The sequence below is a fragment of the Pseudorca crassidens genome, chromosome 12 (assembly GCF_039906515.1).
Source record: "Pseudorca crassidens isolate mPseCra1 chromosome 12, mPseCra1.hap1, whole genome shotgun sequence".
Taxonomy (NCBI): Eukaryota; Metazoa; Chordata; class Mammalia; order Artiodactyla; family Delphinidae; genus Pseudorca; species Pseudorca crassidens.
Genome location: NC_090307.1, coordinates 511,913 through 525,865, shown reverse-complemented (window position 1 = coordinate 525,865; position 13,953 = coordinate 511,913).

Below are 13,953 nucleotides of genomic sequence, written 5' to 3'. Positions count from 1 at the left end.
GGCTAGGATTAGGGTTAGGGGACGGGGACGGTTTAGGGTCCAGGTGAGGGTACGACAACGCTGTAGGGGGAGCGTACGTGTGAGGGCGCGGGTTAGTGTCAGCGTACGGGTTAGGATTAGGGGACGGGTGAGGGTCAGGCTTCGGGGAAGGGTTAGGGTTAGGGTTCGGGCTAGCCTTAGGGTTAGGGGACAGGGACGGTTTAGGGTCCAGGTGAGGGTACGACAACGCTTTAGGGCGAGCGTACGTGCGAGGGCGCGGGTTAGTGTCAGCGTATGGGTTAGGATTAGGGGACGGGTGAGGGTCAGGCTTCGGGGAAGGGTTAGGGTTAGGGTTCGGGCTAGGGTTAGGGTTAGGGGACGGGGACGGTTCAGGGTCCAGGTGAGGGTACGACAACGCTTTAGGGGGAGCGTACGAGTGAGGGTGCGGGTTAGTGTCAGCGTACGGGTGAGGATTAGGGGACGGGTGAGGGTCAGGCTTCGGAGAAGGGTTAGGGTTAGGGTTCGGGCTAGGGTTAGGGTTAGGGGACGTGGACGGTCTAGGGTCCAGGTGAGGGTACGACAACGCTTTAGGGGGAGCGTACGTGTGAGGGCGCGGGTTAGTGTCAGCGTACGGGTTAGGATTAGGGGACGGGTGAGGGTCAGGCTTCGGGGAAGTGTTAGGGTTAGGGTTCGGGCTAGGCTTAGGGTTAGGGGACGGGGACGGTTTAGGGTCCAGGTGAGGGTACGACAACGCTTTAGGGGGAGCGTACGTGTGAGGGCGCGGGTTCGTGTCAGCGTATGGGTTAGGATTAGGGGACGGGTGAGGGTCAGGCTTCGGGGAAGGGTTAGGGTTAGGGTTCGGGCTAGGGTTAGGGTTAGGGGACGTGGACGGTTCAGGGTCCAGGTGAGGGTACGACAACGCTTTAGGGCGAGCGTACGAGTGAGGGTGCGGGTTAGTGTCAGCGTACGGGTGAGGATTAGGGGACGGGTGAGGGTCAGGCTTCGGGGAAGGGTTAGGGTTAGGGTTCGGGCTAGGGTTAGGGTTAGGGGACGTGGACGGTCTAGGGTCCAGGTGAGGGTACGACAATGCTTTAGGGGGAGCGTACGTGTGAGGGCGCGGGTTAGTGTCAGCGTACGGGTTAGGATTAGGGGACGGGTGAGGGTCAGGCTTCGGGGAAGGGTTAGGGTTAGGGTTCGGGCTAGCCTTAGGGTTAGGGGACGGGGACGGTTTAGCGTCCAGGTGAGGGTACGACAACGCTTTAGGGGGAGCGTACGTGTGAGGGCGCGGGTTAGTGTCAGCGTACGGGTTAGGAATAAGGGACGGGTGAGGGTCAGGCTTCGGGGAAGGGTTAGGGTTAGGGTTCGGGCTAGGGTTATGGTTAGGGGACGGGGACGGTTTAGGGTCCAGGTGAGGGTACGACAAGGCTTTAGGGGGAGCGTACGTGTGAGGGCGCGGGTTAGTGTCAGCGTACGGGTTAGGATTAGGGGACGGGTGAGGGTCAGGCTTCGGGGAAGGGTTAGGGTTAGGGTTCGGGCTAGGGTTAGGGTTAGGGGACGGGGACGGTTTAGGGTCCAGGTGAGGGTACGACAACGCTTTAGGGGGAGCGTACGTGTGAGGGCGCGGGGTAGTGTCAGCGTACGGGTTAGGAATAGGGGACGGGTGAGGGTCAGGCTTCGGGGAAGGGTTAGGGTTAGGCTTCGGGCTAGGGTTAGGGTTAGGGGACGGGGACGGTTTAGGGTCCAGGTGAGGGTACGACAACGCTTTAGGGGGAGCGTACGTGTGAGGGCGCGGGTTAGTGTCAGCGTACGGGTTAGGATTAGGGGACGGGTGAGGGTCAGGCTTCGGGGAAGGGTTAGGGTTAGGGTGCGGGCTAGGGTTAGGGTTAAGGGACGGGGACGGTTTAGGGTCCAGGTGAGGGTACGACAACGCTTTAGGGGGAGCGTACGTGTGAGGGCGCGGGTTAGTGTCAGCGTACGGGTTAGGAATAGGGGACGGGTGAGGGTCAGGCTTCGGGGAAGGGTTAGGTTTAGGGTTCGGGCTAGGGTTAGGGTTAGGGGACGGGGACGGTTTAGGGTCCAGGTGAGGGTACGACAACGCTTTAGGGGGAGCGTACGTGTGAGGGCGCGGGTTAGTGTCAGCGTACGGGTTAGGATTAGGGGACGGGTGAGGGTCAGGCTTCGGGGAAGGGTTAGGGTTAGGGTTCGGGCTAGGCTTAGGTTTAAGGGACGGGGACGGTTTAGGGTCCAGGTGAGGGTACGACAATGCTTTAGGGGGAGCGTACGTGTGAGGGCGCGGGTTCGTGTCAGCGTATGGGTTAGGATTAGGGGACGGGTGAGGGTCAGGCTTCGGGGAAGGGTTAGGGTTAGGGTTCGGGCTAGGGTTAGGGTTAGGGGACGGGGACGGTTCAGGGTCCAGGTGAGGGTACGACAACGCTTTAGGGGGAGCGTACGAGTGAGGGCGCGGGTTAGTGTCAGCGTACGGGTGAGGATTAGGGGACGGGTGAGGGTCAGGCTTCGGGGAAGGGTTAGGGTTAGGGTTCGGGCTAGGGTTAGGGTTAGGGGACGGGGACGGTCTAGGGTCCAGGTGAGGGTACGACAATGCTTTAGGGGAATCGTACGTGTGAGGGCGCGGGGTAGTGTCAGCGTACGGGTTAGGAATAGGGGTCGGGTGAGGGTCAGGCTTCGGGGAAGTGTTAGGGTTAGGGTTCGGGTTAGGGTTAGGGGACGGGGACGGTTTAGGGTCCAGGTGAGGGTACGACAACGCTTTAGGGGGAGCGTACGTGTGAGGGCGCGGGTTAGTGTCAGCGTACGGGTTAGGATTAGGGGACGGGTGAGGGTCAGGCTTCGGGGAAGGGTTAGGGTTAGGGTTCGGGCTAGGGTTAGGGTTAGGGGACGGGGACGGTTTAGGGTCCAGGTGAGGGTACGACAATGCTTTAGGGGGAGCGTACGTGTGAGGGCGCGGGTTAGTGTCAGCGTACGGGTTAGGATTAGGGGACGGGTGAGTGTCAGGCTTCGGGGAAGGGTTAGGGGTAGGGTTTGGGCTAGGGTTAGGGTTAGGGTACGGGGACGGTTTAGGGTCCAGGTGAGGGTACGACAATGCTTTAGAGGGAGCGTACGTGTGAGGGCGCGGGTTAGTGTCAGCGTACGGGTTAGGATTAGCGGACGGGTGAGGGTCAGGCTTCGGGGAAGGGTTAGGGTTAGGGTTCGGGCTAGGGTTAGGGTTAGGGGACGGGGACGGTTTAGGGTCCAGGTGAGGGTACGACAACGCTTTAGGGGGAGCGTACGTGTGAGGGCGCGGGTTAGTGTCAGCGTACGGGTTAGGATTAGGGGACGGGTGAGGGTCAGTCTTCGGGGAAGGGTTAGGGTTAGGGTTCGGGCTAGGGTTAGGGTTAGGGGACGGGGACGGTTTAGGGTCCAGGTGAGGGTACGACAATGCTTTAGGGGGAGCGTACGTGTGAGGGCGCGGGTTAGTGTCAGCGTACGGGTTAGGATTAGGGGACGGGTGAGGGTCAGGCTTCGGGGAAGGGTTGGTGTAGTGTTTTGGCTAGGGTTAGGGTTAGGGGACGGGGACGGTTTAGGGTCCAGGTGAGGGTACGACAATGCTTTAGGGGGAGCGTACGTGTGAGGGCGCGGGTTAGTGTCAGCGTACGGGTTAGGATTAAGGGACGAATGAGGGTCAGGCTTCGGGGAAGGGTTAGGGTTAGGGTTCGGGCTAGGGTTAGGGTTAGGGGACGGGGACGGTTCAGGGTCGAGGTGAGGGTACGACAAAGCTTTAGGGGGAGCGTACGTGTGAGGGCGCGGGTTAGTGTCAGCGTACGGGTTAGGATTAGGGGACGGGTGAGGGTCAGGCTTCGGGGAAGGGTTAGGGTTAGGGTTCGGGCTAGGGTTAGGGTTAGGGGACGGGGACGGTTTAGGGTCCAGTTGAGGGTACGACAACGCTTTAGGGGGAGCGTACGTGTGAGGGCGCAGGTTAGTTTCAGCGTACGGGTTAGGATTAGGGGACGGGTGAGGGTCAGGCTTCGGGAAAGGGTTAGGGTTAGGGTTCGGGCTAGGGTTAGGGTTAGGGGACGGGGACGGCTTAGGTTCCAGGTGAGGGTACGACAACGCTTTAGGGGGAGCGTACGTGTGAGGGCGCAGGTTAGTGTCAGCGTACGGGTTAGGATTATGGGACGGGTGAGGGTCAGGCTTCGGGGAAGGGTTAGGGTTAGGGTTCGGGCTAGGATTAGGGTTAGGGGACGGGGACGGTTTAGGGTCCAGGTGAGGGTACGACAACGCTGTAGGGGGAGCGTACGTGTGAGGGCGCGGGTTAGTGTCAGCGTACGGGTTAGGATTAGGGGACGGGTGAGGGTCAGGCTTCGGGGAAGGGTTAGGGTTAGGGTTCGGGCTAGCCTTAGGGTTAGGGGACGGGGACGGTTTAGGGTCCAGGTGAGGGTACGACAACGCTTTAGGGGGAGCGTACGTGTGAGGGCGCGGGTTAGTGTCAGCGTACGGGTTAGGAATAAGGGACGGGTGAGTGTCAGGCTTCGGGGAAGGGTTAGGGTTAGGGTTCGGGCTAGGGTTATGGTTAGGGGACGGGGACGGTTTAGGGTCCAGGTGAGGGTACGACAACGCTTTAGGGCGAGCGTACGTGTGAGGGTGCGGGTTAGTGTCAGCGTATGGGTTAGGATTAGGGGACGGGTGAGGGTCAGGCTTCGGGGAAGGGTTAGGGTTAGGGTTCGGGCTAGGGTTAGGGTTAGGGGACGGGGACGGTTCAGGGTCCAGGTGAGGGTACGACAATGCTTTAGGGGGAGCGTACGAGTGAGGGTGCGGGTCAGTGTCAGCGTACGGGTGAGGATTAGGGGACGGGTGAGGGTCAGGCTTCGGGGAAGTGTTAGGGTTCGGGTTCGGGCTAGCCTTAGGGTTAGGGGACGGGGACGGTTTAGGGTACAGGTGAGGGTACGACAACGCTTTAGGGGGAGCGTAGGTGTGAGGGCGCGGGTTAGTGTCAGCGTACGGGTTAGGAATAAGGGACGGGTGAGGGTCAGGCTTCGGGGAAGGGTTAGGGTTCGGGCTAGGGTTATGGTTAGGGGACGGGGACGGTTTAGGGTCCAGGTGAGGGTACGACAACGCTTTAGGGCGAGCGTACGTGTGAGGGCGCGGGTTAGTGTCAGCGTACGGGTTAGGATTAGGGGACGGGTGAGGGTCAGGCTTCGGGGAAGGGTTAGGGTTAGGGTTCGGGCTAGGGTTAGGGTTAGGGGACGGGGACGGTTTAGGGTCCAGGTGAGGGTACGACAACGCTTTAGGGGGAGCGCACGTGTGAGGGCGCGGGGTAGTGTCAGCGTACGGGTTAGGAATAGGGGACGGGTGAGGGTCAGGCTTCGGGGAAGGGTTAGGGTTAGGGTTCGGGCTAGGGTTAGGGTTAGGGGACGGGGACGGTTTAGGGTCCAGTTGAGGGTACGACAACGCTTTAGGGGGAGCGTACGTGTGAGGGCGCGGGTTAGTGTCAGCGTACGGGTTAGGATTAGGGGACGGGTGAGGGTCAGGCTTCGGGGAAGGGTTAGGGTTAGGGTTCGGGCTAGGGTTAGGGTTAGGGGATGGGGACGGTTCAGGGTCCAGGTGAGGGTACGACAACGCTTTAGGGGGAGCGTACGTGTGAGGGCGTGGGTTAGTGTCAGCGTACGGGTTAGGATTAGGGGACGGGTGAGGGTCAGGCTTCGGGGAAGTGTTAGGGTTAGGGTTCGGGCTAGGCTTAGGGTTAGGGGACGGGGACGGTTTAGGGTCCAGGTGAGGGTACGACAACGCTTTAGGGGGAGCGTACGTGTGAGGGCGCGGGTTCGTGTCAGCGTATGGGTTAGGATTAGGGGACGGGTGAGGGTCAGGCTTCGGGGAAGGATTAGGGTTAGGGTTCGGGCTAGGGTTAGGGTTAGGGGACGTGGACGGTTCAGGGTCCAGGTGAGGGTACGACAACGCTTTAGGGCGAGCGTACGAGTGAGGGTGCGGGTTAGTGTCAGCGTACGGGTGAGGATTAGGGGACGGGTGAGGGTCAGGCTTCGGGGAAGGGTTAGGGTTAGGGTTCGGGCTAGGGTTAGGGTTAGGGGACGTGGACGGTCTAGCGTCCAGGTGAGGGTACGACAACGCTTTAGGGGGAGCGTACGTGTGAGGGCGCGGGTTAGTGTCAGCGTACGGGTTAGGATTAGGGGACGGGTGAGGGTCAGGCTTCGGGGAAGGGTTAGGGTTAGGGTTCGGGCTAGCCTTAGGGTTAGGGGACGGGGACGGTTTAGGGTCCAGGTGAGGGTACGACAACGCTTTAGGGGGAGCGTACGTGTGAGGGCGCGGGTTAGTGTCAGCGTACGGGTTAGGAATAAGGGACGGGTGAGGGTCAGGCTTCGGGGAAGGGTTAGGGTTAGGGTTCGGGCTAGGGTTATGGTTAGGGGACGGGGACGGTTTAGGGTCCAGGTGAGGGTACGACAACGCTTTAGGGCGAGCGTACGTGTGAGGGCGCGGGTTAGTGTCAGCGTACGGGTTAGGATTAGGGGACGGGTGAGGGTCAGGCTTCGGGGAAGGGTTAGGGTTAGGGTTCGGGCTAGGGTTAGGGTTAGGGGACGGGGACGGTTTAGGGTCCAGGTGAGGGTACGACAACGCTTTAGGGGGAGCGTACTTGTGAGGGCGCGGGGTAGTGTCAGCGTACGGGTTAGGAATAGGGGACGGGTGAGGGTCAGGCTTCGGGGAAGGGTTAGGGTTAGGGTTCGGGCTAGGGTTAGGGTTAGGGGACGGGGACGGTTTAGGGTCCAGGTGAGGGTACGACAACGCTTTAGGGGGAGCGTACTTGTGAGGGCGCGGGGTAGTGTCAGCGTACGGGTTAGGAATAGGGGACGGGTGAGGGTCAGGCTTCGGGGAAGGGTTAGGGTTAGGGTTCGGGCTAGGGTTAGGGTTAGGGGACGGGGACGGTTTAGGGTCCAGGTGAGGGTACGACAATGCTTTAGGGGGAGCGTACGTGTGAGGGCGCGGGTTCGTGTCAGCGTATGGGTTAGGATTAGGGGACGGGTGAGGGTCAGGCTTCGGGGAAGGGTTAGGGTTAGGGTTCGGGCTAGGGTTAGGGTTAGGGGACGGGGACGGTTCAGGGTCCAGGTGAGGGTACGACAACGCTTTAGGGGGAGCGTACGAGTGAGGGCGCGGGTTAGTGTCAGCGTACGGGTGAGGATTAGGGGACGGGTGAGGGTCAGGCTTCGGGGAAGGGTTAGGGTTAGGGTTCGGGCTAGGGTTAGGGTTAGGGGACGGGGACGGTCTAGGGTCCAGGTGAGGGTACGACAATGCTTTAGGGGGATCGTACGTGTGAGGGCGCGGGGTAGTGTCAGCGTACGGGTTAGGATTAGGGGACGGGTGAGGGTCAGGCTTCGGGGAAGGGTTAGGGTTAGGGTTCGGGCTAGGGTTAGGGTTAGGGGACGGGGACGGTTTAGGGTCCAGGTGAGGGTACGACAACGCTTTAGGGGGAGCGTACGTGTGAGGGCGTGGGTTAGTGTCAGCGTACGGGTTAGGAATAGGGGTCGGGTGAGGGTCAGGCTTCGGGGAAGGGTTAGGGTTAGGGTTAGGGTTAGGGTTAGGGGACGGGGACGGTTTAGGGTCCAGGTGAGGGTACGACAACGCTTTAGGGGGAGCGTACGTGTGAGGGCGCGGGTTAGTGTCAGCGTACGGGTTAGGATTAGGGGACGGGTGAGGGTCAGGCTTCGGGGAAGGGTTAGGGTTAGGGTTCGGGCTAGGGTTAGGGTTAGGGGACGGGGACGGTTTAGGGTCCAGGTGAGGGTACGACAACGCTTTAGGGGGAGCGTACGTGTGAGGGCGTGGGTTAGTGTCAGCATACAGGTTAGGATTAGGGGACGGCTGAGGGTCAGGCTTCGGGGAAGGGTTAGGGTTAGGGTTCGGGCTAGGGTTAGGGTTAGGGGACGGGGACGGTTCAGGGTCCAGGTGAGGGTACGACAACGCTTTAGGGGGAGCGTACGTGTGAGGGCGTGGGTTAGTGTCAGCATACGGGTTAGGATTAGGGGACGGGTGAGGTTCAGGCTTCGGGGAAGGGATAGGGTTAGCGTGCGTGCTAGGGTTAGGGTTGGGGACGGGGACGGTTTAGGGTCCAGGTGAGGGTACGACAACGCTTTAGGGGGAGCGTACGTGTGAGGGCGCGGGTTCGTGTCAGCGTACGGGTTAGGATTAGGGGACGGGTGAGGGTCAGGCTTCGGGAAAGGGTTAGGGTTAGGGTTCGGGCTAGGGTTAGGGTTAGGGGACGGGGACGGTTTCGGGTCCAGGTGAGGGTACGACAACGCTTTAGGGGGAGCGTGCGTGTGAGGACGCGGGTTAGTGTCAGCCTAGGGGTTAGGATTAGCGGACGGGTGAGGGTCAGGCTTCGGGGAAGGGTTAGGGTTAGGGTTCGTGCTAGGGTTAGGGTTAGGGGACGGGGACGGTTTAGGGTCCAGGTGAGGGTACGACAACGCTTTAGGGGGAGCGTACGTGTGAGGGCGCGGGTTAGTGTCAGCGTACGGGTTAGGATTAGCGGACGGGTGAGGGTCAGGCTTCGGGGAAGGGTTAGGGTTAGGGTTCGGGCTAGGGTTAGGGTTAGGGGACGGGGACGGTTTAGGGTCCAGGTGAGGGTTCGACAACGCTTTAGGGTGAGCGTACGTGTGAGGGCGCGGGTTAGTGTCAGCGTACGGGTTAGGATTAGGGGACGGGTGAGGGTCAGGCTTCGGGGAAGGGTTAGGGTTAGGGTTCGGGCTAGGGTTAGGGTTACGGGACGGGGACGGTTTAGGGTCCAGGTGAGGGTACGACAACGCTTTAGGGGGAGCGTACGTGTGAGGGCGCGGGTTATTGTCAGCGTACGGGTTAGGATTAGGGGACGGGTGAGGGTCAGGCTTCGGGGAAGTGTTAGGGTTAGGGTTCGGGCTAGGGTTAGGGTTACGGGACGGGGACGGTTTAGGGTCCAGGTGAGGGTACAACGCTTTAGGGGGAGCGTACGTGTGAGGGCGCGGGTTAGTGTCAGCGTACGGGTTAGGATTAGGGGACGGGTGAGGGTCAGGCTTCGGGGAAGGGTTAGGGTTAGGGTTCGGGCTAGGGTTAGGGTTAGGGGACGGGGACGGTTTAGGGTCCAGGTGAGGGTACGACAACGCTTTAGGGGGAGCGTACGTGTGAGGGCGCGGGTTAGTGTCAGCGTACGGGTTAGGATTAGGGGACGGGTGAGGGTCAGGCTTCGGGGAAGGGTTAGGGTTAGGGTTCGGGCTAGGGTTAGGGTTAGGGGACGGGGACGGTTTAGGGTCCAGGTGAGGGTACGACAACGCTTTAGGGGGAGCGTACGTGTGAGGGCGCGGGTTAGTGTCAGCGTACGGGTTAGGATTAGGGGACGGATGAGGGTCAGGCTTCGGGGAAGGGTTAGTGTTAGGGTGCGGGCTAGGGTTAGGGTTAGGGGACGGGGACGGTTTAGGGTCCAGGTGAGGGTACGACAACGCTTTAGGGGGAGCGTACGTGTGAGGGCGCGGGTTCGTGTCAGCGTACAGGTTAGGATTAGGGGACGGGTGAGGGTCAGGCTTCGGGGAAGGGTTAGGGTTAGGGTTCGGGCTAGGGTTAGGGTTAGGGGACGGCGACGGTTTAGGGTCCAGGTGAGGGTACGACAACGCTTTAGGGGGAGCGTACGTGTGAGGGCGCGGGTTAGTGTCAGCGTACTGGTTAGGATTAGGGGACGGGTGAGGGTCAGGCTTCGGGGAAGGGTTAGGGTTAGGGTTCGGGCTAGGGTTAGGGTTAGGGGACGGCGACGGTTTTGGGTCCAGGTGAGGGTACGACAACGCTTTAGGGGGAGCGTACGTGTGAGGGCGCGGCTTAGTGTCAGCGTACGGGTTAGGTTTAGGGGACGGGTGAGGGTCAGGCTTCGGGGAAGGGTTAGGGTTAGGGTTCGGGCTAGGGTTAGGGTTAGGGGACGGGGACGGTTTAGGGTCCAGGTGAGGGTACCACAACGCTTTAGGGGGAGCGTACGTGTGAGGGCGCGGGTTCGTGTCAGCGTACGGGTTAGGATTAGGGGACGGGTGAGGGTCAGGCTTCGGGGAAGGGTTAGGGTTAGGGTTCGGGCTAGGGTTAGGGTTAGGGGACGGGGACGGTTTAGGGTCCAGGTGAGGGTACGACAACGCTTTAGGGGGAGCGTACGTGTGAGGGCGTGGGTTAGTGTCAGCGTACGGGTTAGGATTAGGGGACGGGTGAGGTTCAGGCTTCGGGGAAGGGTTAGGGTTAGGGTTCGAGCTAGGGTTAGGGTTAGGGGACGGGGACGGTTTAGGGTCCAGGTGAGGGTACGACAACGCTTTAGGGGGAGCGTACGTGTGAGGGCGCGGGTTAGTGTCAGCGTACGGGTTAGGATTAGGGGACGGGTGAGGGTCAGGCTTCGGGGAAGGGTTAGGGTTAGGGTTCAGGCTAGGGTTAGGGTTAGGGGACGGGGACGGTTTAGGGTCCAGGTGAGGGTATGACAACGCTTTAGGGGGAGCGTACGTGTGAGGGCGCGGGTTAGTGTCAGCGTACGGGTTAGGATTAGGGGACGGGTGAGGGTCAGGCTTCGGGGAAGGGTTAGGGTTAGGGTTCGGGCTAGGGTTAGGGTTAGGGGACGGGGACGGTTTAGGGTCCAGGTGAGGGTACGACAACGCTTTAGGGGGAGCCTACGTGTGAGGGCGCGGGTTAGTGTCAGCGTACGGGTTAGGATTAGGGGACGGGTGAGGGTCAGGCTTCGGGGAAGGGTTAGGGTTAGGGTTCGGGCTAGGGTTAGGGTTACGGGACGGGGACGGTTTAGGGTCCAGGTGAGGGTACGACAACGCTTTAGGGGGAGCGTACGTGTGAGGGCGCGGGTTAGTGTCAGCGTACGGGTTAGGATTAGGGGACGGGTGAGGGTCAGGCTTCGGGGAAGTGTTAGGGTTAGGGTTCGGGCTAGGGTTAGGGTTACGGGACGGGGACGGTTTAGGGTCCAGGTGAGGGTACGACAACGCTTTAGGGGGAGCGTACGTGTGAGGGCGCGGGTTAGTGTCAGCGTACGGGTTAGGATTAGGGGACGGGTGAGGGTCAGGCTTCGGGGAAGTGTTAGGGTTAGGGTTCGGGCTAGGGTTAGGGTTAGGGGACGGGGACGGTTTAGGGTCCAGGTGAGGGTACGACAACGCTTTAGGGGGAGCGTACGTGTGAGGGCGCGGGTTAGTGTCAGCGTACGGGTTAGGATTAGGGGACGGGTGAGCGTCAGGCTTCGGGGAAGGGTTAGGGTTAGGGTTCGGGCTAGGGTTAGGGTTAGGGGACGGGGACGGTTTAGGGTCCAGGTGAGGGTACGACAACGCTTTAGGGGGAGCGTACGTGTGAGGGCGCGGGTTAGTGTCAGCGTACGGGTTAGGATTAGGGGACGGATGAGGGTCAGGCTTCGGGGAAGGGTTAGGGTTAGGGTGCGGGCTAGGGTTAGGGTTAGGGGACGGGGACGGTTTAGGGTCCAGGTGAGGGTACGACAACGCTTTAGGGGGAGCGTACGTGTGAGGGCGCGGGTTCGTGTCAGCGTACAGGTTAGGATTAGGGGACGGGTGAGGGTCAGGCTTCGGGGAAGGGTTAGGGTTAGGGTTCGGGCTAGGGTTAGGGTTAGGGGACGGGGACGGTTTAGGGTCCAGGTGAGGGTACGACAACGCTTTAGGGGGAGCGTACGTGTGAGGGCGCGGGTTAGTGTCAGCGTACTGGTTAGGATTAGGGGACGGGTGAGGGTCAGGCTTCGGGGAAGGGTTAGGGTTAGGGTTCGGGCTAGGGTTAGGGTTAGGGGACGGCGATGGTTTTGGGTCCAGGTGAGGGTACGACAACGCTTTAGGGGGAGCGTACGTGTGAGGGCGCGCGTCAGTGTCAGCGTACGGGTTAGGATTAGGGGACGGGTGAGGGTCAGGCTTCGGGGAAGGGTTAGGGTTAGGGTTCGGGCTAGGGTTAGGGTTAGGGGACGGGGACGGTTTAGGGTCCAGGTGAGGGTACCACAACGCTTTAGGTGGAGCGTACGTGTGAGGGCGCGGGTTAGTGTCAGCGTACGGGTTAGGATTAGGGGACGGGTGAGGGTCAGGCTTCGGGGAAGGTATAGGGTTAGCGTGCGGGCTAGGGTTAGGGTTAGGGGACGGGGACGGTTTAGGGTCCAGGTGAGGGTACGACAACGCTTTAGGGGGAGCGTACGTGTGAGGGCGCTGGTTCGTGTCAGCGTACGGGTTAGGATTAGGGGACGGGTGAGGGTCAGGCTTCGGGGAAGGGTTAGGGCTAGGGTTCGGGCTAGGGTTAGGGTTAGGGGACGGGGACGGTTTAGGGTCCAGGTGAGGGTACGACAACGCTTTAGGGGGAGCGTACGTGTGAGGGCGCGGGTTAGTGTCAGCGTAGGGGTTAGGATTAGCGGACGGGTGAGGATCAGGCTTCGGGGAAGGGTTAGGGTTAGGGTTCGGGCTAGGTTTAGGGTTAGGGGACGGGGACGGTTTAGGGTCCAGGTGAGGGTACGACAACGCTTTAGGGGGAGCGTACGTGTGAGGGCGCGGGTTCGTGTCAGCGTACGGGTTAGGATTAGGGGACGGGTGAGGGTCAGGCTTCGGGGAAGGGTTAGGGTTAGGGTTCGGGCTAGGGTTAGGGTTAGGGGACGGGGACGGTTTAGGGTCCAGGTGAGGGTACGACAACGCTTTAGGGGGAGCGTACGTGTGAGGGCGTGGGTTAGTGTCAGCGTACGGGTTAGGATTAGGGGACGGGTGAGGGTCAGGCTTCGGGGAAGGGTTAGGGTTAGGGTTCGGGCTAGGGTTAGGGTTAGGGGACGGGGACGGTTTAGGGTCCAGGTGAGGGTACGACAACGCTTTAGGGGGAGCGTACGTGTGAGGGCGCGGGTTAGTGTCAGCGTACGGGTTAGGATTAGGGGACGGGTGAGGGTCAGGCTTCGGGGAAGGTTTAGGGTTAGGGTTCGGGCTAGGGTTAGGGTTAGGGGACGGGGACGGTTTAGGGTCCAGGTGAGGGTACGACAACGCTTTAGGGGGAGCGTACGTGTGAGGGCGCGGGTTAGTGTCAGCGTACGGGTTAGGATTAGGGGACGGGTGAGGGTCAGGTTTCGGGGAAGGGTTAGGGTTAGGGTTCGGGCTAGGGTTAGGGTTAGGGGACGGGGACGGTTTAGGGTCCAGGTGAGGGTACGACAACGCTTTAGGGGGAGCGTACGTGTGAGGGCGCGGGTTAGTGTCAGCGTACGGGTTAGGATTAGGGGACGGGTGAGGGTCAGGCTTCGGGGAAGGGTTAGGGTTAGGGTTCGGGCTAGGGTTAGGGTTAGGGGACGGGGACGGTTTAGGGTCCAGGTGAGTGTACGAGAACGCTTTAGGGGGAGCGTACGTGTGAGGGCGCGGGTTAGTGTCAGCGTACGGGTTAGGATTAGGGGACGGGTGAGGGTCAGGCTTCGGGGAAGGGTTAGGGTTAGGGTTCGGGCTAGGGTTAGGGTTAGGGGACGGGGACGGTTTAGGGTCCAGGTGAGGGTACGACAACGCTTTAGGGGGAGCGTACGTGTGAGGGCGCGGGTTAGTGTCAGCGTACGGGTTAGGATTAGGGGACGTGTGAGGGTCAGGCTTCGTTGAAGGGTTAGGGTTAGGGTTCGGGCTAGGGTTAGGGTTAGGGGACGGGGACGGTTTAGGGTCCAGGTGAGGGTACGACAACGCTTTAGGGGGAGCGTACGTGTGAGGGCGCGGGTTCGTGTCAGCGTACGGGTTAGGATTAGGGTACGGGTGAGGGTCAGGCTTCGGGGAAGGTTTAGGGTTAGGGTTCGGGCTAGGGTTAGGGTTAGGGGACGGGGCCGGTTTAGGGTCCAGGTGAGGGTACGACAACGCTTTAGGGGGAGCGTACGTGTGAGGGCGCGGGTTCGTGTCAGCGTACGGGTTAGGATTAGGGGACGGGTGAGGGTCAGGCTTCGGGGAAGGGTTAGGGGTAGGGTTCGGGCTAGGGTTAGGGGACGGGGACGGGGACGGT